Genomic DNA, 26,093 nt, shown 5'->3' with positions numbered 1-26,093 from the left:
TCTTTGTTGTTTACTCCTCCTTCAATTTTTGCTCGGCAAACATCTGCCAACTTTATTAGTGATGCTTTTATGTTTTTGGCAGGTCATTGTTAAAAATGTTAAATAGAGTAGGACCCAGCATGATCCTTTTGGAAACACATCCCACTTGATGGTAATTTCCTGTTTCCAATTACATGTTGGGACCTATCAGTTAGCCGGTTTTCGTTTAATAGCCGGTTTTCGTTTAATATGTGCTATGTTTAAACTGGTAATCTCATAAAAAAGTTACATTAGTTTTACAGCATCTATTTTCCATAAACCCATCTTAATTGGCATTATGTAATTACTCTCCTCTAATTCTTTTTCAATTGAGTCCCATATGTGCCTCACTGGGTTAAAGGCCTAGGTAGTTCAGCTCCTCCAGTTCTTCAGAGCATGTACCAACTGGAGAAGAATTTGAAGAGGCAGCAACTCAGCTCATATGGGAGAAGACAGGGGAGGAAAGTGGTCTCCCCTTAGGAGAGCCCTTAGAGAAGCCTTCCTGGGAGGAATAAGACTATATGCTAAAGGTTTAATTACCTTTTCTTTTTACCTTATGTTAGACTTGGATCTGTGGGAGAGAAGCAGACGATAGGAAGTAACCTGGTGAGGATCACTCAAAAGGCAGACATTGTTGGCCCTTGAGGGTGTGTCTACGCTGCACCATTATTTCGAGATAACTAGCATTATTTCGAAATAACAATGTGAACGTCTACACAGCCATTCTGTTATTTCGAAATAATTTCGAAATAACAAACAGCCTATTCCGAAATCTGTAAACCTCATTCTACGAGGAATCATGCCTATTCCGACATAGCTATTTTGAAGTAAGGCGTGTATAGATGCTCCACTGCTGCTATTTCAAAATAGCTCCTCACCAGGGCCATTCTAAGTTATTCCTCCCCAGTGCTTCCTGGGGCTCTAATTCAAGATAGCAAGTCTACATTAGGGAAGCCTGCCTCGGACTAATTTTGAGGCTTCCCTGCAGTGTAGACATGCTATTTTGAAATAAGCTATTTCAGAATAATGATTCAGGAATAGCTTATTTCAAAATAAGCATGCAGTGTAGACGTACCCTTTGGGTCCAGAGTCAGAGCCTGGTGGAGGAGAGGCCCTGGGCTCCCCTAACATACAAGGGACATAAGCCTCATTCCTACCTCATTCCCCCTCTGATAAGAAGAGGGAATGGACTGATTTTTCTGCTGGAAGGTGGCACTAGGAGTGCTACTCATTAGGCCAACTAGCCCACTAAGCCACTCAATGATTTTGCTGGGGATAGATGTCAGGCTAACAGGTCTATAATTACCTGGTCATTCAGTTTATTATTTTTGGAAACTGGCACTTGAGCTTTCTTTCAGTTTTCTGGAACTCCCAAAGTACTGCAAGACATATTGAAAATGAACATCAACAGTCCAACAATCACCTCAGCCAGCTCTTTTAAAACTCTTGAATGCAAGTTATCAAGATCAGCTAATTTTAAAATGTCTAATTTTAGTAGCTTTTATTTATAATCCTCTAGCGATAAGAGTAGAATGGAGAGAATATTACTATCACCATATGTTGAGACTATATTAAGTTTTCCTTAAATACAGAACAGAAATATTTACTAAGCATTTCTGCCTATCATTATAGACAGAATACATAATATATACATATTATTTATGTTTTTAGCACTTCAATTATTTCTAATGTATTTTAAAAGCTTCTTCTTATTGTCTGTAGCACTGTGGGCCATAGATTTCTTCCTGTATACCTTGGCTTCCCTTATCAAGTTTCTACAATTCCTAACTTCTGATTTATATTCATTATTATAAATTTAACCTTTCTCTCATTTTTAATTGTTTTAAATAAATATCTTCATCTTCCTTCTAAACTAGGAATTTTTAACCATCCTTCTTCCTAAGTTGTGGCATTGTAGCTTTTTGGGCAACTAGTAAATACTTAAATCAGTTACCATTCATAGATTTTATTAAATTCCACCTTATGGAATGGATTTGACTCATAATTTTGTTCAGCTTTGCGTAATTGGCCTTATGAAAGCACCAATTATGTACATTACTGATCTGGACTTTATTCTGCTTGCATATTATATATATGATCAAGGCATGATCACTACTTAAGCAACCATTAATTTTAGTTCTGTGATGAGTTCCTCTTTATCTGTTAGGACAAGGTTTAATAAAGAATTCCCCTGTGTTGGCTGCAATACTTTTTGAGTTAGGAAATTGTCATGTACAATGTTTAGAAATGCCAAGGATATTTTAGTACTGGCAGCATGAGACTTCCAGCATATGCCCCTCAAATTTGAAATTTTCCATCATCACACATCTTTTGTCTCTGTACATTATGGAGAGATGTGTAAGGAGCTGGTCATCCTGTTCCCTGATGTGATTTAGTGATCTATAGAAGACATCAACTAATACCCCATCTTGTGCTTTACCTGTTAGGACATTGATCCATAAGCATTCAAGATCATTTTCTTTTGAGTTATTAGTGACTCAGAAACTGTAATGCCATTTTTTTATATAGAATGTCACTCCCCTTCCCTATTTGGCCCGCTTGGTCCTTCCTAAATTGTTCTAATAATGGATTTTAACATTTCAATTGTGTGACTCATCCTACCATGTTTCAGTAATACCAACTAGATCAGATTTATGCTCATAAATGAGCAATTCCCATTCCTCTTGTGTATTCCCTGTTTCCTTTAATAGATATGAGATATTCAAGAATTTCTTCTCATCATGGTCTCTGTGAGTGCTTACACTCCCTTTTTCTGTACAGTCACTAGAAGCCTGGAGTCTTAGGGCAGTCTCCACTAAGGGGCAAAATCAACTTAATTTACTTTGGGGTCCACTTTGTGCTAGTCAATGAGAGAAACTCTCCCATTGACTTCCTTTATGTATGCTGCTCGTTATCGTGGAGAACCAGAGTTGATGAGAGAGCAATCAGTGGCTGATTTAGTGGGTTTTCACTAGACCTGCTAAATCAATCCAAGGGGGATCAATTGCTGCACTGCTGTTGAGGCATGTAAAATCCCCTTAATCGGTTAGCCACATGAGCTGATGACTCCTGCTGCTAGCCCTACGCAGGACTGCTGGCTGTTGCTTCCAACTCAGCACCGGGCTGCTGGCTCTGGCTCCCAGCTGCATGCGGGGCTGCTCTCAGGCACCGGTTAACCGGTGATGCTTACCAGGTAACCAGTTACCCATCCACATCCCTACTGCCGATCCCTGGAAAGTGTAGACAAGTCCTTACTCAAGTCCAGACTCCTAACCTTTAACTGCTGTGTGGCCCTGAACAGGATGTGGGTACAACATTCTACTTTATCTTGATTTTCTTATCCAGGTTGTTCCCCTTTCCAAGTATTCCCTGGATGGGGGGGGGGGGGGGGGAGTGGTATATATTTTTAAAAGTCTTATCAACCCTTGGGTCTTTTGTGGGGTTTGTAGAATATCTTCAGTGAATTCTCCTGCTATGTTCTTGAAATGGATACATATATCCTTGTAACTTCTTCTCATCTTCAGGCTAGGGCAGTGTTTCTCAAACTGTGCTCCGCGCAGCCCCAATGTTGTACATTGATAGGTGTACAACACATACAATCAGTGGACCGCTAGGGTTCCACATAAATTTTTACGTATGTAAAGGGCTCCAGAGCCCAAAAAGTTTGAGAACCTCTGGGCTAGGGGATGGTTTATGCTCTGTAACTTCTGCTTATTGTTCCTACCTGAGAAGGAACATTAACTCTTCCATCCCTGCTGGAATGTGGCCAGAGCCAGCCTTCGCGATTTGGAATGGGTCCGCAAAAAGAGCAACTAACCCTCCAGGATTGTCCTGGTGTCACCAGAAATGAAAGATGAATCTTTCATTAAGGATTATGTCATAAAACCTCCAGGAATACGTCCAATCAAAACTGGCAACCCTACCTGCAAAGTAATTTCTCACCTTGCTGTCCACATCCTGAGTCTTCACAATGGAATGGATTTAGGATTTAAGGAAAAGTTATAACGCTGGTTGCCCCCGCCTAGAAATAATTCAAATCCACTGCAAATAAACAACAACTCGCAATGCAGATTGGTGAAACTTTCACAGAACACTTAAAAAACCATCTCAGCACCTTTCTGAAAGCATCCAAAGCAAACAGCTCACCCAGGAGTCAACCACCATTCCTGCAAAACAAAGCAACTCTCTTTGGAGTGCAACTAACAATTACACAGATCCTCCAGATAGATCACTGATGACATGGGGACGAAAGCTGTCACTGTGAACTCTGCAGGAGGAAATTATATGGCCCACACTGGGACATTTTCAATCAAAACTCAGTTAAATCATTTAAGGACCAAATGTCTCTGAATTAAAGTATTGGAAAAAAAAGAATACTAACAAAAACGTATTAACACAAATATGGGAACATGCAGATCCTATGCTTCTTTGACTTCCACTTTCCTAATATCACTGTGATCAAAAAATAGCACATCCCTTACCTGCTTCTCTGTATACCATGATCTGCAGTGGCAGTCGCAGAGGTCACAGGGCATTGGAGAAATGGGTAATGTCCAAACTCAGCATCCCAGAAGTCTATGTAGTACCCTTCTTTCTGCCGACAGATATTAGAGAGTATACCACGAGCAGCAATGATTGTAGGGATTTACTTCAGGTCAGTGTCATTGCCCATTTATAGATATATACCACTTGTCAGTGTATGTTACATGCCCTTTTGGGGGACCAATGCTCCAGCTGTAAGGACTCCAGCAATGCCCCTCTGCCATGTATATTGGCCAAACTGGACTGTCTCTGCAACAGAGGATAAATGGACACAAATCAGACATCAGGAATGATAACACACATAAACTTGCAAGGAGTCCTGTGGCACCTTCTAGACTAACTGAAGTGTAGGAGCATAAGCTTTCGTGGGCAAAGACCCACTTCGTCAGATGCACGTAGTGGAAATTTCCAGAGGCAGGTATAAATATGCAGGCCAGAATCAGGCTGAGGTGGATCCAATCAGGGAGGATGAGGCCCACTTCTAGTAGCTGATCTGGAGGTGTGAATTCCAAGAGAGGAGAAGCTGATTTTGTAGTTAGCGAGCCATTCACAGTCTTTGTTTAATCCAGAGTTGATTGTGTCAAATTTGAAGATGAATTGCAGCTCAGCAGTTTCTCTTTGAAGTCTGGTCCTGAAGTTTTTTTGCTGCAGGATGGCTACCTTTAGATCTGCAATTGTGTGTCCAGGGAGATTGAAGTGTTCCCCTACAGGTTTTTGTATGTTGCCATTCCTACTAAGTGGGTCTTTGCCCATGAAAGCTTATGCTCCAACACTTCAGTTAGTCTATAAGGTGCCACAGGACTCCTCGCCACTTTTGCAGATTCAGACTCTGATACTTGACACGTAAACTTGTAGGGGAACAAGAATTCATTTACAAATTTGACACTGTTACCCTGGGTTTGAATAAAGACATGAATTGGCTCCATCATTGGCAATACAAAGCCCATTTCCCCTGCCTTTGATGTTCACATTTTCACATCAAAAGCTATGGATGGGACACACCCAGCCCACTTAATTAGCTTCATTAATACAGGTCCTACAATTGACAGGTAACTGCTTTTGCTGTTATATATATTGGATTCTGTTATTTCCACTCCAACTCATCTGATGAAGTGGGTTTTACCCATGAAAGCTCATGATCCTATATATTTTTGTTAGTCTCTAAGCTGCCACAGGATTACTCATTGTTTTTAAAGTTACAGACTAACATAGTTACCCCTCAGAGACTTCAAATCCTGATGTCATCTGAAGATGTCATCAGGTGCATATACATCTCTACTGCCATCTGAGTCTCCCAAAGGTGACAGTTCACCACCAGTCTGGCACTTCTGAGGTACTAGTTGTGTTATCATCCACCTCAGGTAATGAAGATTCACAGCTGGCACAGAAATACCACTAACATCTCCCTCATGGAAAGGGAATATAGCATCCCAGTACAGCCCTTCCTGTACAAAATGGAATTCTTTACTGAGGGTACATCTACAGAACAACATTATTTCAAAATAACTAGCGTTATTTCAGAATAACTTAGTCTGCATCTACACTGCAAGTAGTTATTTTGAAATAATGTCAAAATACTATCAAGCTGGAGGATTTCTTACTCCAACTCCTGTAATCCTCATTGTACGAGGAGTAAGAGAAGTCAGAGGAAGAGTTCTCTATTTCAGAATAAGTGCTGTGTAGACGCTCCCAATTTTGAAATAATCTATTTCAAAATAAGCTATGCATTTGTATAGCTTATTTTGAGTTAAGCCCTCTCTGTAGACGTATCCTAAGCCTGCATCATGAATCTTTCCCAGGTCAGCCAGTACTTGCATTCACAAAAACCCCTCAATGATTCACTACAACCTGCAGTGTCCCTGAGTACAGTGATGTATGCTTGTAGAACTTCGTAGTGGATTGATAGGATCATTCGAAGCCTCCTGGCAGACAGGCAGCATTTTATTTGCATAGTCATTATTTGCATAATAAATATGTAAATAAAATGATGCCTGTCCACCAAAAGTTTGTGAATGGATTTGCCAGTCTGTGGTATAAAAAAGTTGGGAACCACTGCCCTAGAATATCACAAATGCTGAAACCTGCATTGCTTAAGTCAGTGGCATTTGCTTTTGGTATGGGAAGGGCTGTGTGCAACTATGGATGAGAAATACAATATAAAAGCTACAGAACTAGTTGAGCAGTGGTTGCATATTCCATCCAAAAATTTATATTAAAGTATTAGAGGTGCAAGTTAAGGACTAAAAAATTAGGTTGCCTGTGCAACCTTAATTTAGCCTCCATGCATTATAACACAGTCTTTAACTACATGATCACATACCATTTTTTCCCCAAATGACCCCTGCTTCATTCACTGAATGGGTTGTTAGTCAATATTTCTGTTTATCCTCCTCATTCAATGTATAGCCCCAGGTTGTATTTAATTCACACCACCCAAAACCCTGCACTCAACACAAAACTACTAATTACCTGGCATGCTTTTTTTCTCCTTATTCAAGAAATGTAATAGGAAAGAAACACATGGTACAGTGGGATCCAAATAAAAATGTTGGCTAGCTATGTACAACATGCAAAACTGGCCCAATCTACAGTCATTCTGCTGCTCTGGTGGGGTTCTGAAACCCAGAAATCCAGAGTCACTCGAGGGATAACAAATTATTTAAAGAAGACACTACCTAATTCCTATACACTGCATTTCTGTAGTGTTCTCATCACAGTATCTTGTGCTTACAGGCCCCCTTGCAGCTGGGAGAAACTATTGCTCAAAAAGACCTGCTCAGCCTCTAAAGTCCTGGGCTGGAGCATGCTTTGTGCAGCCAGAATCTCTACCTGCCTAACTCATGTCTATATGGACTCAGAGAGGTAGCCATGTTAATCTGTAACATTAAAAAAACAAGTAGTCCTGTGGTTGTGCCCACAAAAGCTCATGATACTATATATATATATTTAGTATACACATATTTTTGTTGGTCTCAAAGGGTCTACACAGCAGAGTTATTTTGGAATAACATCTATTATTCCAAAATAACTTTATGCGTTGTCTACACAAGAAGCCTATTATTTCAAAATAAGTTCAAAATAACTGGCTTCTTATTCCAAGTTCCTGTAAACCTGTAGGATTAAAGAAGTCAGTGGAATAGCGATTTATTGCGAAATAAGTGCTGTGTAGACAGCACTAAATTTCGAAATAAGCTATTTGAAAATAAGCAATGCAATTTGCGTAGCTTAAACTACATAGATTATTTTGAGGTACATGCTACTGTGTAGACATGCCTTAAGGTGCTAGAGGACTACTCATTGTTTAAATGTCTCTACAGCAGTGGTCTCCAACCTTTTTACACCCAAGATCACTTTTTAAATGACAGACCAAGCCAAGATCTACCGCCCCGCCCCTTCCTTGAAGCCCCACCCTCTCTATTCTCCTCCTCTCCATCACTTGTTATCCCCAATCCTTATACTGCTGCTTATATTATTCTGTAGGAAGAGGTTTTTCCAACATTTGGCTTGTCTACACGGGACCAAATGTCAGAAAAAAAAACCCTTCTTTTGGAAGCCACCTTATTCCTTGTGGAAAGAGGAATATAGGGGTGACCAAAAGAGCCTGTTTGCTCTTCCACTAAAAAAGCGGAAGAACAAAGCATCCCTGGATGCAGAAGAGTTTTTCTGGGATATCTCCAGAATCCTGAAAAACTCCTGGGCTGTGTCTACATTGGCACCCTTTTCCGGAAAAGGGATGCTAATGAGACACTTCGGAATTGCAAATGCCGCGGGGGATTTAAATATCCCCCGTGGCATTTGCATGAAAATGGCTGCCGCTTTTTTCCGGCTCGGGGTTTTGCCGGAGAAAAGCGCCAGTCTAGACGGGATCTTGCAGAAAATAAATCCCTTTCAAGTAGGAATAAGGGATCTTCCGGAAAAGGGCTTATTTTCCGCAAGATCCCGTCTAGACTGGCGCTTTTCTCCGGCAAAACCCCGAGCTGGAAAAAAGCGGCAGCCATGTTCATGCAAATGCCGCGGGGGATATTTAAATCCCCCGCGGCATTTGCAATTCCGAAGTGTCTCATTAGCATCCCTTTTCCGGAAAAGGGGCCAATGTAGACACAGCCCTGCAGTCTAGCTGGACCCTTGCTGTGTTGAGACAGGATGTGTAGGCTCTGGGGTGGGAATGAGGGATTTGGGTGTGGGAAGGGGTGAGAGGTGCAAGCTCTGGGAGGAAATCTGGATGCAGGAGGAGGTGGAGAAGGGGACACTGGCTCGGGGAGGGGGCTCCAGGCTGGGCAGTGTTGGGGTACTAAGCAAGCCACAGGCTTGCAGATGTGAGAGTGCAGGAATTTGGGTTGGGGTATGTGAGGGGCTGAGGGCATGAGGTTCCAGTGTTTGATAGGCTCAGATCTAGGGTCTGGGGAAGGGGGAGTGCAGGAGTGGTTCTGGCCAGATGGGGGCTTGGCCCCAATTGGGGGTTTGTTGGCCAGGCTTCATTTTTAAATAGAATACTATGTTAAACACAAAAAGTTTCTGCATTGTCTTTATTTATGAGAATGGCAGGGAACCTGCCTTGAGTCAGGGGTCACTGACCCATAGAAAAGTCATTTGGGAGCAGGGGACACAGGACTGGGGAGGGGTGCTAGTGGGTTCTGGAGAAGGGAACATGGTGCCAGTGGGGGCAGGGGAGAGGGGGCAGGGTGCCAGGACAGGTTTCTGCAGCAGGGAACAGGGTGCTGGGGGGGACAGGTTCCTGCAGAAGGGAGCAGGGGGACAGGTTTCTGTAGTAGGAGAGAGGGTGCCAGAAGGAACTGGTTTCTGCAGGGGGAGCAGGGTGCCGGGGGACAAGTTTCTGCGGGGGGGGTGGGGCAGGTTTCTGCAGCGGGGCCAGGAGGGCAAGGGAGAGAAACAGGGGGCCAGGAGGGCAGGGGACAAGTTTGGGGCAGAGGAGAGGGAACAAGGTTGGGGGCAGGGAGTTCCCTACACCAGCCACGGAGGGAAGCCTCTGACCTGCGCTCCCTCCGGACTGACCGCAGCTGGCCATGGTGCTCAGCCAGGGTGCCACCAAGCTCTATGTGGGCAGGCGCAGAGGGGAAGCCGCCCAATCAGCTGGAGTGCGGTTCAGCCTCCTCTGGGCTGAACGCCACAGCCAGCAGGCCAGGCAGCTTCTCCTCCGCGCCAGCCCACGTGGAGCATGGTGCACCCTGGCTGAGCGCCATGGCCAGCTGGCTGGGCAGCTGATTCTCTTCCCTCCAGCCCGGCTGCCCTGCGCTCAGCCCAGGGAGGCTGCGCCTTGCTCCAGCTGTGAAAGCCACAGTCAGCTGGCTGGGGTGTTTCAGCCCTCCTGACCTCCCAGCTCCCACCATTCTTTGCAGCTACTCACCTGTGTTGTTGCTCGGTGAGTAGCTGCTCCTCCAATGAGGAAATCTAATGTAAATGTACTGTGCAGGCGCACAGTTCAGAGAGGGCTCAAGAGCTACTCTTAGAGCCCCTGAGATCTACTGGTTGGTGACCACGGCTCTACAGAGTATATGTGAACTGAGATTAGTTAGAGGTTTATAACTTGGTCAAATTTAGGTAAATTTGCTGTTTTCACAGAGATTGCGCATCTTTAATACTAGGGCAACCTCCCATCGAATTGCAAGTCTATTCCATTCCATATTGGCTGGTGTACTATATTCATCACCATATTAGAGGTTGTCAGCCGACGGTCAGGGCTCCCTATATCTGTCCCTTAAGACCGGCTGAAGTTCTTTTAAATTGTGCTTGGTTCTGTTACAGCAACTGAAGGAGTCAGGTTAAAACTTAAACAGTTACAGGTTTATTAAAGAAGCTTATAAATCATATGGTTGCAATGGCTATTGCTCTATTTCTTAACTACTAGCAAAATATAGATCTTAAAAATGGTTACAAAGAAGATAAAGATAGGAAAATAGAAATAATGGTACCAAGTAACAGCTTACTCTTTCTATGTGTACACTTAAGACAGAGGACCACATCCAGATACAATTTTTACCCCCTTCTGTGCCTCTCGACTCCAGCATGTCAGGCCAGGGCCGGTCCCTCAATTACTAGGAAAGACGAAAATACGAGGTGGAAATACGAGGCCCCATAGAACCTCGGGAGGTCAAACACCTAACCCAACCAGCAGGTAGAGGGTAGAATGACACTCAAAGTGAGTGTGCGCTGGGCCTATCTTTTATACTCATGGGGTCACGTATTTCTCTTTCTTGTCTGTCATGCCAAATGGGGCTGGTCTGTCTTTTGTGAGACCAGTTCTTACAAGGGAGTTGTGAACTTAATTTACACTTGTAAGAGAGATAACTAAATTGGAATTACTGGGAAATTCCTCTCCCAGGGACTGAGTGTGTGTTCGAATCAACATAGGTGCCAGCCGGTGGCAGTTCTCGCAGCCTCAAGGCCAGCTTATTGCCTTAATCGCTCTCTCTCCACATGTCTGTGTGGTTTTTTTTTTCAGCTTCTCAGGATCAGATGAGCCAGCATAGACTATGCTGATATTATTGCTCCTTCTCTGTCCTGTATGCTTCAGGAAGGCAAATAAGATGGATGAGATGGGGGGAGGAGGGGCCGTCTGGCTACAGAGGTGCAAGCTAAGGACTAAACAATTAAGTTACCCGTGCAACCTTAATTTAGCCTCCATACACAGGCTTTAAATACTGGAACATTTTTCCAGTACTACATTATACCATATGACTAACGCTTGTCACATTGCTCTCTCATCCACTTCTCAGGGGAGAAGTGTGCACAGTAGAGTGTTGTGTTCCAATAGTGTGGTGGTGTTTGTTTTTCATATACATGTTGCTATATTTTTTGTCAGAGAAGGCAATCTCAAAGAAATGCACCTTGCACTTGGAGCTGAAGATGTGGAGGTTGGTCATGGTCTGTAGATAGGGGAGTTCATTTCAGAGTTTCAAACAAGACCCCAAGAAAATTTCTACTCCAAAGCATGGAGGCACTAGGGCTTCTCAAAAAAATAATTTTTCTAACGGAGGCAAAGCCAAGCATTTTCCCTTAATTTGCAACTCTTCACAATTTGTTTTTCTTAAATTCTCTGCTCTTGGATCCATGTGATTAGAGGAAAATCATAGAAGTGTAGAACTGGAAGGGAATTTAATAGTCAAATAGTCCAGTCCCCTGAACTCAAGGCAGACAAGTCCAAAGCTTGTTTCATTTAAAACAAAAACAAAACACTCACAGTTTCCATTCCTCTTGGCTGCAGAGAAATGTTTGAAAATGTGACCCCAGTGTACCCTAAAGGGTTGGAAATCAGAAAAGAAATACAAATATTGAGTCTAGAAAAAAAACAGTATAATTTTTCAAGACAATCCCATTATTTTTTGAGCTTGACTCATGATTTTTTAATGCTCCAGACTGGGAACTGCTGTTATGAAATGTGTCATGCAACTTTAATTCTAGTTAGTGTTAACTATTTTGTCTATAATCATATTCCTTTGTTGTTTGCATTTTATCCTCTGTGTCTTTTCTGCTCTAGTATGGGCTTGGCTGGTGTATCTTCCTTTACATTTTGCTTTGTCTACTTCAATTTTCTCCCTGGAAGAGAGAAAGAGAGAGAGATTTGCAGATATGTATTTATCTGGTTAGGATGAGGCTTCTTGAATAGTCTTTGTGCTATTTTTGAAAAGTGTGACAATGGCTACTTTGTTATCAGTCTGCTTTTCCTATTTCAGTGAAGTAAAGTTTTATGTTTGTCTGAGACTCTGGTTTGGCTCTGATTATACCATGGCTTTATCCTGTTTGTGTAGGTTGGAGGGGCTCAGTCAGAATCAGGCCCCCATTTTCCTGAGCAACACCATACAAACACATGGCAGGAGACAGTCTGTGTTCCAACCTGCTTAGAATCTAAGGCCTCCAAACTTGAAAACTCTTAGACTTGTGAAACATTACCCACATGACTCCTTTGACTGAAGTCAATGGGGTTGATCCAAGAGGAATGACATATATTCTAAACTTTTACAAAATCAGAGTCAAATTTAAGATAAGGTGCACCAAGTGGATCAGAATACCTGGTGGTTACTTTTTGCTGATTTTGAGTCCATTTTGCCATATACACCGGCCTTAACCCTTCCCTGCCAGGATTCAGTAGAGATGGGGGTGTATCCCAGGCTGTAACCCCTTACTACCTAGGGGTATGTCTACACTACAAAGTTAGTTCGAACTAACTTAGTTCGAATTAGTTAATTCGAACTAAGCTAGTTCGAACTAACGCGTCTAGAACTAAAAACTAGTTCGAACTAGCGTTTTGCTAGTTCGAACTAGCAAGTCCACATTGAGTGGACTCTGAACAGGGCTTAAGGATGGCCGGAAGCAGTGCCGGCAGGGCATAAAAGGAGGACTTAGAGCATGGAGATGCTGTCTCAGGCTAGTCGAGGGCTGCGCTTAAAGGGTCCCGACCCCCACCCCGGACACACAGTTCTAAGGGGTGCCCCGCTTGCAAAGAAGTTCTGGCTTGGAGTGCCCTGAGTGCCCACACTGGGCACATCACACCACTCGGCCATCAGCCCAGCTGCACTTGCCGCAGGCTGCCATCTGGGGAGAGGGAGTAATTGGGGGGCTGCAGGAGAGCTTCCACCCCCAGAAGCCCGCAGAGCCAGCCCAGTCCTCCCCATCGGGGGCTCATACCCCATTCCTCCCTCACCTCCTTCCACTTACCCTTCCTTAGCCCCCCTTCTTATTGATGTACAAAATAAAGATAACGTTTCTTCCAACATTGACTCTGTCTTTATTGAAAAAAAACTGGGGGAGACTGGGAAAAGGAGGTGGGAGAGGGGAAGAGAAAGGCTGGGAGAGGGGAGGGCAACTAACATGATCAGGGGTTGGGAACAGGTCCCAGATGAAGAGAGGCTACAGAGACTGGGACTGTTCAGCTTAGAAAAGAGGAGACGGAGGGGGGACAGGATAGAGGTCTCTAAAAGCAGGGGTTGGGTGGAGAGGGTGCATTCAGAAAAGTTCTTCCTGAGTTCCCATAAAGAAGGACTAGAGGACACCAAAGGAAAGGAATGGGTATCAGGCTTCAAAGTAGTAAGAGAAAGTTGTTGTTGTTGACAAAGCAAATAGTTAACCTGTGGAACTCCTTGCTGCAGGAGGCTGTGAAGGCTACAACTAGAACAGAGTTTAAAGGGAAGTGAGATAAAGTGATGGAGGTTGGGTCCATGGAGTCCTATTAGCCAGAGGGTAGGAGTGGTGTCCCTGCCCAAAGTTTGTGGAAGGCTGGAGAGGGATGGCACGAGACAAATGGCTTGGTCATTGTCTTCGGTCCATCCCCTCCAGGGTCCCTAGGGTTGGCCTCTGTCGGCAGACAGGCTACTGGGCTAGATGGACCTTTGGTCTGACCCAGTACGGCCATTGTAAGCTCAGGGCTCAGTGTCGGGGGTCTCAGTGGACCCCCTTGATTTTCATGCACACCTGGTCCTGGGTGGCCAGGCTGGCAGCTCTCCTGCCCTAGACGGCCACTTTCCTGTGCCTAGTGCGGAGATCGTGGACAAGGTCCACGATGTCCGCACTAGCCCAGGAAGGTGCCCGCCTCTTGCGGTCCAGGGCAAGCTCCCGGGAGCCGCCAGCCTGGTCCCGGCAAGAGGGGGTGGGCTGGGGGGCATCGGGTGGGTGGCTCTGTGCCGTGCCAGGTGCAGGGTCTGCTAGCTGGGTGCTGGCAGGCTTGCACCTGGCACGGGCACCGTAGCCAGCCCGTGCCCCTTTAAGGGGTCCGGGGCCGGGAGGGGGGCATAGAGTTTCCCTGGTGTTGGCCAGAGTGGCCACCAGGGAAACCTGGGGAGGGCTAGCCTCCCACTAGTTCGAACTAAAGGGCTACACTGCCCTTAGTTCGAACTAGCTAGTTCGAACTAGGCGTTAGTCCTCGTAAAATGAGGTTTTCCTAGTTCGAACTAAGCGCTCCGCTAGTTCGATTCAAATTCGAACTAGCGGAGCGCTAGTGTAGCACCTATTAAAGTTAGTTCGAACTAATGTCCGTTAGTTCGAACTAACTTTGTAGTGTAGACATACCCTAGGTTCCCAGCTGGTTTGGGGTGTATAACCCTGTGTGTATAATATATCCTAGGCTGTAACCCTTCCTTCTTGCCTGACTGGTTTCCCTTCTTGGGCTGGGCAGGGGATGCATATCCCAGGCTATAACCCTTTCCTACCTGGGTTCATAGCTAGTGTGGGTGCTCCCTTGCTGTGACCCTTGCCTGCCCGGGTTTCTGTCTCGGGTGGGTATCCCCTTGCTGTGACCCTTGCCTGCCCGGGGTTCCTTGCGTGGGGTGGAGATGTATGCCGCAGGATGTAACCCTTTCTTGCCCGGGTTCCTTGCGTGGGATGAGTATCCCTTTGCTGTGGCCTTTGCCTGCCCGGGTTTCTAGCTGGAGTGGGTATGTCTTTGCTGTGACCCTTGCCTGCCCATGTTCCTTGCGTGGGGCGGGTATCCTTTTGCTGTGGCCCTTACCTGCCCGGGTTTCTAGCTGGAGTGGGTATGCCTTTGCTGTGACCCTTGTCTGCCCGGGTTCCTTGCGTGGGATGGGTATCCTTTTGCTGTGGCCCTTGCCTGCCCGGATTGCCTGCGTGGGGAGGGGATGTATGCCGCAGGGCGTAACCCTTTCTTGCCCGGGTTCCCAGTTCGGGGCAGGGGCGGGTCCTGCCGGCTGTACCTCCGCCGCCCGGCTTCCCGGCGGGGCTGGGTGTAGCCCTGGGAGCCACGCCTCCCCGTCTCATTCAGCCGGGGGCGGAGCTGGCTGGCTGCGCTCTCCCCCCGCCGCCTTACTCCGCTGCTCCTGGCCAAGGGATGACATCGGCGGCGGGGAGGCTGCGCTGGCAGCGGAGGCGCTGAGCGAGCTGAGCCTGCCGGGTTCCTACTTCCCCGGCCCCGCCTGGAGAGGCGCCGATCGCAGCGCCTCGGCAGGAGGCGGCAGGTTCCCGGCTCTGCACGGCGCCGAGTCCCCGGAGCAGCCGGGCGAGGGAGGCAGCCAGCCCGGGGACTTCTCGCCGCGCGGTCGGGCGCAGGGGACCGGCTGCTGGAAGTTGCCGGGAGTGGCTCGGAGCGGGTGGCTGTTCCCAGGTAAGCGCCGCTGCCCGCGGGCGCTGGGGTCCCCGGCCCCTGCATGCACCTGTGCCAAGCCCGGGGGGCGCAGCCAGCTGCGGGGTTCGGGGGCTGGAGAGGAGGGACCCCGCCTCCAGCTCTGCTAAGCCGGCGGGGCAGGAGAAGGTGCAGCTGGACTTGTGACCCCACCCTCCCGGCACCGGTTTATTTCCCTCTCCCCGCCCCCAGCAACTCTCTGGGGAGCTGGTTAGGGAGAGGAAGCGGAGTGATTCCCCACGGGAAGGTGTTTCTGGCGGGGTGCTCACCCCTGGGCGGGGATGTCCATGTGCGTCTTAATCAGAGACCAGCCACTGGGCTCCCCGCCCCATTGGCTGGCATGTGGCTTCGCCGAGAAACCTTTGGCGCTAAGAGGCGTATGGAGGGGTGTGCGCGTGTATGTCTCTGTGCCCAAATTGAACGGCAGAAGAAAGTGGAGCCATGGCTCCCCTCCCCAGCTCTCTGTCATGCCAAAGTTTGTGGCTGTTCCTTTTGCCCAAGCGGGATGCTGTGGAGGTGCTCGGCTGGAGGGGCTTCGTACTGCATCTCGAGTGGCTTGGCAGAGCGGTTGAAGTGCAACACAACGAGGGATGCCCGAGGCGCACTGCCTGGGGCAACCAGTGTGGGGTTAGAGGATTGCTCACGCAGGTGCCAGCCGTTTGTGATCATTACATTTCCTCTGACTCGCCTCTAGCTTTGTTTTTAACTCTTAGGTAAGTGTGTGTGCACCACAAAATTGCTGCCGGAGTGACAACATCTACATTGCCCTGGCACCCTCCAGAGCCTTGTGTGGTATTTCTCAGGACACAGGGTTATCTCATGTCTTAAAATCCTGAGCAAGCAAAATCCGGGAGCCTGAGGTAGATTAATGCAGCCTCATTAGCTTAGTCAGGAGGAACAGCCTGGGTCAATGCAGACAATTAGAAAACCTCCCCTAGTGTCTTAATGAGTCTGACAGCATGTCCATGCCTGGTGACATCTTCCACCTTAGCTTTGTTTTTCATAAATTCCCTTTATTCTTCTGGGGTGACAGGGGGGTGTGCTGGAGAATCCATGGTCTTTTTTCTCCTTTTCAAACAAAGCAACCAATAAATAGGACATTCTGAAAGGGAGTGAAATAAAAATGAATGAAGGGACTTGGGAATGAATGATCCATGCTTGGAGAATATACACATATATTTACAACTTCTCTTCTCCCCTTCCCTCTGCAATCCCTAAGTCTTCTTGATGAACAGACTTCCAGGAATTGAAAACTCTTTGCCTTAGGCACTTTCTGGTGTGAAAACTGCAGAGATTCAGCTATCTTGGACAAAGTCTAAGTCAGATTCCTCAATCCTGGAAATCTGTCCTCTTCAAATATTGCAACAGTAGCTACCCCTGGGAGTAAAAGAATCATAGAGCAAATAACTTAATTTGTAACCCTCCTACATTCTCCTGTCTGCTTGTGTTTTTCTTCTGGTCAGGAAGGTGAGGAAAGGAAATATGCATGTAATCTGAAATACTTTGAAAGGCACACAGTGATGAGTAGTAAGCTATTAGATGGGAAGCTGTCTGATTTGGTTTCTGTTGGCTTTTGATTGATACCTATATAAAGGAACAATGGGAGCTCACAGAATAAATAACTGCCTGTCTATGTTAGGTTCCACCGTGCATTTATTTATGTGGCCAGACCAAGGTATTTTACTCGACAATATAGACAGCATTGTATCCGAAAACCCCTGCAAATAGGATTGTTTCATTTTAAGAACCTGTTTGGAATAGGATTAAATGCTGTGTCTTAATCAGAATAAATGGGATGGTTCTACCTTGCTATGTGGTTCGTCTGTAGAGAGAATACCTACTAATTAGCATCTAGAGTGTCTAGTCATAGGCATATTTGGTGTATATTGAGTTATCTCTGCCTTCCATGTGTATTGTTGGGTTTATTGGTCATCTGTTCATACATTAATGTGCAATCATTGACCACTTACTTTCATGGTGGTTATTCCATAGGTTGGGAAGAGGTTGCTATTTTTATCATATCTTTCACTGTCAAACCTTGAAGTCCTTGCTTTAAACTGATAATCAAAAAGCAGCAATTCAACTTTGGAAAAAGTCTGTTCATAAATCAAAAACCATTTCCGAAATGTGCATATCAGATCAGTTTTCAGATAGCTAATTTAGAGTGGGTGTCCTTCAAGCTGTGCAAAGCACTTCTTTAAAAGAAAAGATTATTGGTGCATAAAGCAAAATATCCAGGATTTGTCCACTGCTGCTCACTGCAGAAGCACAAATTAAATGAATTCTGGGCCAATACATTTTATTTGGTGTCTGTCTGTAGCTTTCAACAGCTAGCTCTTTGAAACTAACTGCAAAGCTTTTTCTTTATTAGGGAAATTCTTTCTTTGGACCAGGAAGACTATTAGATGTGGTATCTTACTTCGACTTTGTGTGCTGAGGATTGTTTGTATCTCACTTTCTATAAAGTGCCATGCATATTTACCATCCTCTATAAATAATTCACATTGCCCTAGTTTGTTTTCTAACTTCTACTATTGGTGGATTCGGGTTTCCCATCATTCTCTTAACTTGCAGGGTAACATTGAACAAGGCAAGATTCCCAATAGCAAGTGTCTTGCTCAGTCAGAAAAGTGCCCATTGCTGTTTGAAGTGCGGCCTCTTATGGAACAGATACACCTGATGGGGATGATAAATAGATTGATTTCTTTATCCATCTTAATCTGGCTGAAAGAAGGGCTAGGAGGGAGGAGCATAGAATTTTGCTTTAATATTAAATCAGAACCACCTGGGACACTTTGTGGATTTTTTTTTTTTTTTTTTTTTACTGCAAGAATTTAAATTCTGAACAATTTTAAAGCGGGGAGTGGGCTGGCACTTGGAACTGGCTCCCATGGTATCCAGACTGTATTTGTACAAAGGAGCAGACACACTTTCCCATTTAGTTACTGTTCCACATTGCAACTGTGATTTATTTTTTTTCAAAGCAGACATTTGGGGATTTGGTCACACAACTCCCATCAATTTCAATGGGAATTGTGTGGTTAAATCCCAGATGGATTTGCTCCTTTCTCTCCCCCCTCAGAGTTCCTGTCTCTCCAACAGGTAATGTCCCACAAAACACATCTGGGCAAGGTGTGGATTGGAATTCAGTTGGGCGCTAAATGTAGCTAGAGAAACCATCCTCCCCTCAAAGGATTTTAATAACTAGACCTTTTTTGAAACTCATTATCCAAAAGCTAGTGTGATTAACAGAGACGATTTATTAAAGGTTTGTCAGACACCGCTCATATTTCTCCTTCAAGAGACTCTGCTATGATACACTGGATTCTTCGGCTCTAAAACAGTATGTGGTGCTTCCATTCCTTGCCCTGATTTACAGTCTCCATGTCACTCTTTATGGACGCTCTTTTTCAAACCAATGCTTCGTTGTTTAAGTATGTACATACTATAACTTTAAAACTAATGCCAGCAGGCAGGAACAATCCATCATTCGTTAATGATGTAAGGAATCTGTGGTCACTTGGGATTTCAGTGCTGTCACTTTTTGCATGCCACAGCGACACTAAATTACTTGATGTCTGCAGGCTGGAAGAACTCTGATTTGCTGCTTCAAAAGCAGAGTAGCAGCAGGAAAACCTCAGCAGAAGTTAACAGTATAGGGACTATGCCCAGAGTCAACCTCTTCTAATTCTGGACAGAAGAGGGCAGTGCTACACAAATCAATCAGTTAATTTAAAATGCTAATGCTCTGTTCTATGGCATCTTTCTATAGTAAGCCTATGAGAGAATCTCCATTGTTACAGGTGAAGTAAAAGACAGAAGTGAAATTCACTGACCTTCTCAAGGTTACATAGTGACCCCGAGACCACGAGAGAGAATCCAGCAAACCTGGTTCCCAATCCCATGCTCCAAACACATTCCCTTCTACACAGTGTCCTTGTCTACTTGCTTTTTGCAGTGTCAAGTACACACTGGCGGTTCTGAGCACATCAAGAATAACATTCCTAGATGTGTGTGGTGGGGGAAGGGCTTGTAAGGGAATTCTAAAGGGCCCTCTGTAGTAACAGGAGATTGTCATAAACTGTGCCGGGAGAACCCCATTGTTTAATAAAACCCTAAACAATCTTGATACGATATCTGGTTTTGTAGTGTTTTCTCTCTCTCTCTCTCTCTCTCTTTTGTCACTTTCTCTCAATTCCCTCCCTGATTCTGAACAGCAGCTGCCTTGTGATTTTTGTGGACTGATATCCTATCATTGCTTGATACTGTAAAACACAAGCCACCTTATCTTTTTAATACGTAGCTTAAAATATTTTTATAACATATCTGTGAAGAAAGACTTTCAAGATAAATGTGCTTTTTCGGAGGATATTCAAACTAGGCTTCTCTTTAATTGCATTGGGCAGGGGGAGGGGGAACAGCTGGGAAACCTTTCCACTCTAAGGTTTATCTTGCACTGTGCTATACTTAACCAATACACCAGGGATGGGGAGCCTCAGGCCCAGGGGCTGGATGCGGCCTCCAGATTGCCAGAATCTGGCCTCTGAGGCTCAAGTAGCCCCCTTGCATTGAGGAGCCTGCACTAGTATTCAGCCCACCTGCCACCCCCACCCCCGTGGCTCTACCACAGAGCTGGAGGACACAAAACCTACTATCCTGAGACCCCTTAGGCTCTGGCGTGTGTGCCAGGTGAATGTGGGGAGTGTCTTTCTCCTTCTCAGTCAGGGGTCATGTCAGTGAGGGTTTTTTTTTCCTTCTCACTTGTGTGCAGCCCCCAACTGATTTTTCTGTGGGTCAGTGGCCACCAACCCCCAAAAAGTTTCACCACCCCTGCAGTACACCATTTAAGAAGTATGTAGGATTGCCAGGTGTCCAGTTTTGAACCGGACAGTCCAGTATTTGAGCTTTCTGTTCGGGAAACAAATGGAGAAAATATAAATGTCCGGTATTTTCTAAATGAGATGTCATGTCGATTGTGATGTCATGTGAAGTGTGTCCGGTATTTTTGTTGAAACCATCTGGCAGCCCTAGCAGGTATGTGGAAGTTGCTTTGATTTTTGTCTGCTTTGTCCACTCAGACTTCAATTACATTGTATGTAAAGGGAATTCTTTTGCTCTCCTTTCCTCTCATGAAAATTCTGAAGGAAATCTCTTTTTTCACCTTAGGGTACCTGAAGTTTGGGTGCTCCATGCTCAATGGTGTACAGTGTCATAATTGTGTTCGTCACAGGGTATTAGAGGAACACGGTGAGTAGGATCTCTCATTGGACCAGCTTCTGTTGGTGAGACCTTGTCTCTCTTCCCAACAGTAGCTGGTCCAATAAGAGAGACTGCCTCACTTGCCTTATCTCATTGAATTTGATGGGCATTGAGCATGCTTGGCAGCTTTGCAGGATCAAGCCTGTAAGCCTATAATTTAAAAAAAAATGTGTATGTAGAAAGTGACTCATGAGGAAAGGAAGAAAGATCCCCAAGTCTTTCCCCCGTCATGTTTGTGAGCTGTTACTTTTTCCCCCTCCACAAACTTAAGCACCAATCTCACAATGAGCTGTGTCACTAGATGCCTGCAGGCATGCAGAGCCTCACTGAAAGCTCTTCTGTTATTTAGGAATCGCAAGGGCTAGCTTAGATATGAGTCTGTGTAATCATCATTTATATATGGAAGCCCTATCTATTATTTACACTTTCAGGCCCTGATCTTTCCAGTTACCGCATGGGGCTTCCATCTGGACTTTGAGTTCTACAGGATGCTTGGTTGGGGTCTAGATTATTTCTGCTGAAATAATACTGATCTATTGCTCTCTTCTCCACTTGTACTGTTTGTTTCCTGTGTGCGATTTTGTGGTTCGGAACTGGTCAGTTTCATTTTCAGACACTGCTGTTAGCATGATGTGGTGTGTGACCTTCAAGGCAGGAGAATATATTTTATAAATGCTATTAACTTAAAATGAAAAACATTGGTATTATCTCCACAAAACCTTAAATTCGGGACATCTGCTATTGGCATGGCACTCTTTAAATATGGTAACTATGTGACGGTGTGCCCTCCAACACTCCTCTCTCCTGCCAAATCAAAGCAGAAATTAATAACTTTTTTCTATGGTCTCAGGGGTGACACACAATGCAGCAGGGTTCTGTAATGCTGCTTTTAAATAGATGGATCTGATTTATGTTTCTGAATTACATTCTCACATGTATCAGGCATAAACAGCACCTGCGTGAAGGCTGTGTTTTCCTTAAGTTCAGTGGCCTCTTCTCGAGTGTGTCTGTCTTTTCAAATTAACCAGTTAGGTTTGCTGTGTGTTCCAATTTCCAAATGCTACAATGAGGCACTCTAATAGATTAGGTCTCAGGCCACTTCTTTTTTATTTATTAATCTGTCTGACTGACTGACACGTCAGTGATCTGAAACTGCCTGACTCTAAAAATAATGGCAACACAGACAAAACAATGCCAATGCCGACAATGCAATAGATCAGTTTTTCAAGGTGGGAGGGGGAGAAGGGAATCCTTCTGGCTAAAGGACTAATAACAGGGAGAACTGGATGTTTGGACATTATAATTAATGAACAAATCGTAATTTAAGAACCTAGGTCGGGGGAGGGTCTATTCTTGGCTCTGATACAGACTTGCAGTATGTAGCAATAACAGTAGATATTGCTAACAGTAGATCAGTGGTCTCCAACCTTTTTATACCCAAGATCACTTTTTAAATGACAGACCAAGCCAAGATCTACCGCCCTGCCCCTTCCTCGAAGCTCCGCCCCTTCCTTGAAGCCCCGCCCTCTCTATTCTCCTTCTCTCCATCACTTGCTATCCCTGATCCTTATACTGCTGCTTTTTAAAAAAGGTTTTTCCAACATTTGGAAGAGGTTTTTCAACATTTGGAAGTGGTGCTCAGCCAGGGTGCACCACGCTCCATGTGGGCTGGTGCAGAGAAGAAGCTGCCTGGTCAGCTGGCTGTGGCCTTCAGCCCGGAGGAGGCTGAACCGCGCTGCAGCTGATCGGCGGCTTCCCCTCTGTGCCTGCCCACGTGGAGCTTGGCGCATGCTGGCTGAACGCCATGGCCAGCTGGCCGGGAAGCTGCTTCTCTTTGCTCCCGCCCGGCTGCCCTGCGCTCAGCCCGGGAAGCTTGCTCCAGCACAGCTGGAGCTAGACGCAGCCTCCCTGGGCTGAGCGCAGGGCAGCTGGGCAGGAGCGAAGAGAAGCAGCTGCCCGGCCAGCTGGCCATGGTGCTCAGCCAGGGTGCACCAAGCTCCACGTGGGCAGATGCAGAGGAGAAGCTGCCGATCAGCTGGAGCGCGGGGCAGCCTCTTTCAGCTGAAAGCCACAGTCAGCTGGCTGGGGTGTTTCAGCCCTCCCGACCTCCCAGCTCCCACCATTCCTCGCAGCTACTCACCTGTGTTGTTGCTCGGTCAGTAGCTGCTCCTCAAATGAGGAAATCTAATGTAAAGGTACTGCACAGGTGCACAGTTCAGAGAGGGCTCAAGAGCTACTCTTAGAGCCCCTGAGATCTACCGGTAGATCATGATCTACTGGTTGGTGACCACGGCAGTAGATATTGCTTCACTTTCTCTCCCCCCCCCCCCCCTCGCCCGGGTCTTGAGAACCTTACTATCCCTGTTGCATAGAAGCATTGTGGGACTTAATGTCTTGTAAAGTGTTTTGGGACACTTGGATGGAAGGAGATAGGAGTACAAAGGATTTGTATTGCCTACCGGTCCATCAAAACTTTATTCCCTCTGCCTGAAAATATTTATTGCATGCCCCAATTGTTCATCTGTAAACATTATAATGGCCTTATCCAATGCTTTGATTTATGCATTCTTTTTTGAAAGATTAGATATGTTTCTGGCGATATGGTATGGGTGCATGACAGAAGAGACCATGATGTTGGAGGATGTCTATCTCAGCTTTCATGCTTTAATCCAAAGAAGAGAAGTTTCTGCATGGAAAGAAGTTTCTTTAAGGTGTCAAGTACATGATATTTTAGAATTCTTTGCCTGGCAAGATGGTGATTAACTCTGTATGCAAGTCTGAGGATTTCATGTCAATCTTCCCACTAATAATTTGCATCTCTTTGGAGTGAGACATAAAACTGACAATTGAACTAGCTGTGACTAAGGATCTGTGATGTTTCTTATATGTAGAGGTTCATCTGTAAGTAATCTGTGTGAAACTTAGAGCCAGAGGCCAAAGTCTTCAAATCTGCATGCCTAAGGTTTCTGAAGCCAAATTTAGGCACCTGAAACAGAAATGGTGTCATCTTTAAAAAGGCGAGGAAGCTTGCAGGTTCCTACCTGACTTTTGGCCAGAGATTCTTCTTATGACCTTGTCCTCTTTCAAGGTACTGGCTAATTTGGGTTACCTTCTCCAGGTGTAGGTGCTGCCTTACTCTGATCTGGGTAAAAGCTTTCTTTCTTTTAGAATTATGCTTCTAACATGCTACAGGTAAGACAACTGCGAGTATTCAAATATTAACATACTGGGCATAAACGTGCAGTGGTGTCTTTTACATTAAATTACCTGAAAGCAAATTGCTTCTTGGTACATCACAAGGTCATTCATAGCACCACTGTTGAATAGATGCTTGTTGACCAACTTGTGTGGGTACCCAGCAAGATACTAAGATAATTCTTACTATGTGTTGGAAAAAAAAAAAAACCTCTGGCATTATTACTGTACTTCTCAGGGATAATTGCTACACTGATAAACTCCAGTGATCCGGCATCCAATGGTCCGGCACTCCTGATGGTCCGGCACCATCTGGAACCCGGAAGTGATCTGGGCAGCTGGACAATTGGAGCTGCTCTGCCCCCAGCTTCCCTGAGTCAGCCGCTGGTCAGTTTCAGCAGCGGCTGACTTGGGAAAGTCTGGGGCAGAGCAGCTAGGGTGCTGCCGGGTTGGTCCTGCAGCGCTGAGGGGCGCATCCCCCCCCCACTCCACCCCAGACCCCTCATAGCCCCCACCCCCCGTTTCCAATAGTCCGGCATATCTGATAATCTGGCACCCCTGGGTCCTAAAGGTGCCATATCATCGGAAGTTTACTGTACAGAGATTGGGAGAAGTACAGACTGGGAGTCTTAAGTGCATGAAGAAGGGCATTCTTTTTAACATTTCTATACATGTAAGTTTGAGCATCCATACAAAGCACCTTGCTTTAGTGCAGTGGTGGACAAATACCGGCCTGTGGGGCTGGATCCAGTCTGCCAGGGTTAGCCTCAGCGTGTCCCCACACTGCTGTATTTACATGCAGCTCTGCAGGTGCAGGGGATGACCGCTCCTATTGGCTGCGAATCCCCCTTCCCGGTCAATGGGAGTTGCGATTGCCCATACCTGCAGAGGCACAGGTAAATATAGCAGCAGCTGCCCACTGGTGGTTAACGCTGGTGAATTGCTGCCATTTTGTTGCCTACCCTGCGCTAGCTGTTTGAACACAGGGCTGGGGCCATAGTTCTTAGGGTTAACCCTAACTCTGCCACTCATCTGAATCACTGTGTGGCATTAAGCAAGTCACTAATCCCCTGACTTTTGAGTGCCTCTATTTTTGGAGGCTCAACCTGAGCCACTTTAAGATCTGACTCTTTAAAAAAAAAAATCAGCACTTAATTCCAGCTGACATCACTGGGTACTGCGGAGTCCCTAGAATTGTTGAAAATCAGGCACAGGATGACGTGCATCAGAAATCAGAGTCTACTCCTCAAAACTATGATCTCTCTTTTCTTCTTGTTGTTGTTGTTGTTTAATCCTTCTGTCTCTTAGGGATAACTTGCTCACCTTTCAAAGGGATGGCGTGTGAGCACGCTGGGCCAGAGAGTTTGCGGGGCCCAAGGCGGTTGGCTGCGCCGTGCAGCCGTATGGCTCCCAGACAGCAGCAAGCAAGTGGCCGAGCACTAAGCAGCGTGGGGCCTAAGGCAACTGCCTTGCTCTAAGGCTAGGCCTGTGTGTGAGGATAATTTCTGGAGTACTGTGGAGACCTTTAACAGAGCATGTCAGTTTGAGTTAAAGGGAGCCTTTAACATATTCAGTGAAAAATCTCTCCCACTTCTTGGGGGCATAGGTTGTTTGATGGGGATGGGGTAGCTGGTGATTATAGGGGGAACTGTTAGCCTCTCTTAGCCAATCCTGTGCATACCTCCCATTCCTGTAGATACTGAAGATTGTTGGGGGGTGGGGTGGGGAGAGGGTGTATTAAGCATCATTGTTGTGCGCGACTGGAACCTGCTGACCCTGCAGGGACAAGAATGAATGTGCCTTGCACTTTCCACTGAGAGATGGCAAGCCAGCGTTTTTTTGTGAGAGACCCTAAAGGGCATTGACAGCTTACAGTATTGTAAGATCTGTGCAAATGTGACCTGGTTGTTCTTTAGTTAGGTAGTGATGGCTCTTCATTAAAATGACTGCCTCACACTTGGGAAACGAAGGTGATAACATTAAGGGGACTGGC

At 45.7% G+C, this 26,093-nt stretch overlaps 1 protein-coding gene across 3 annotated transcripts in view; it reads left to right on the top strand.

The window, feature by feature from the left end:
* Positions 1-15,258: 15,258 nt before the first annotated feature.
* Positions 15,259-26,093, top strand: part of GDPD5 (glycerophosphodiester phosphodiesterase domain containing 5) — a 347,114-nt gene continuing 336,279 nt past the window's right edge. For 2 of the 3 annotated variants that reach the window (XM_075919543.1, XM_075919542.1), the window contains exon 1: positions 15,259-15,628. The gene's annotated coding sequence lies outside the window, so the exon portion shown is untranslated. The remainder of the gene's footprint in view (positions 15,629-26,093) is intronic. The other variant, XM_075919541.1, reaches the window with a different exon arrangement.

This window comes from Pelodiscus sinensis, chromosome 1 (genome assembly GCF_049634645.1).
Source record: "Pelodiscus sinensis isolate JC-2024 chromosome 1, ASM4963464v1, whole genome shotgun sequence".
NCBI classification, from domain to species: Eukaryota; Metazoa; Chordata; order Testudines; family Trionychidae; genus Pelodiscus; species Pelodiscus sinensis.
This window is presented reverse-complemented; position numbering and strand designations above follow the sequence as displayed.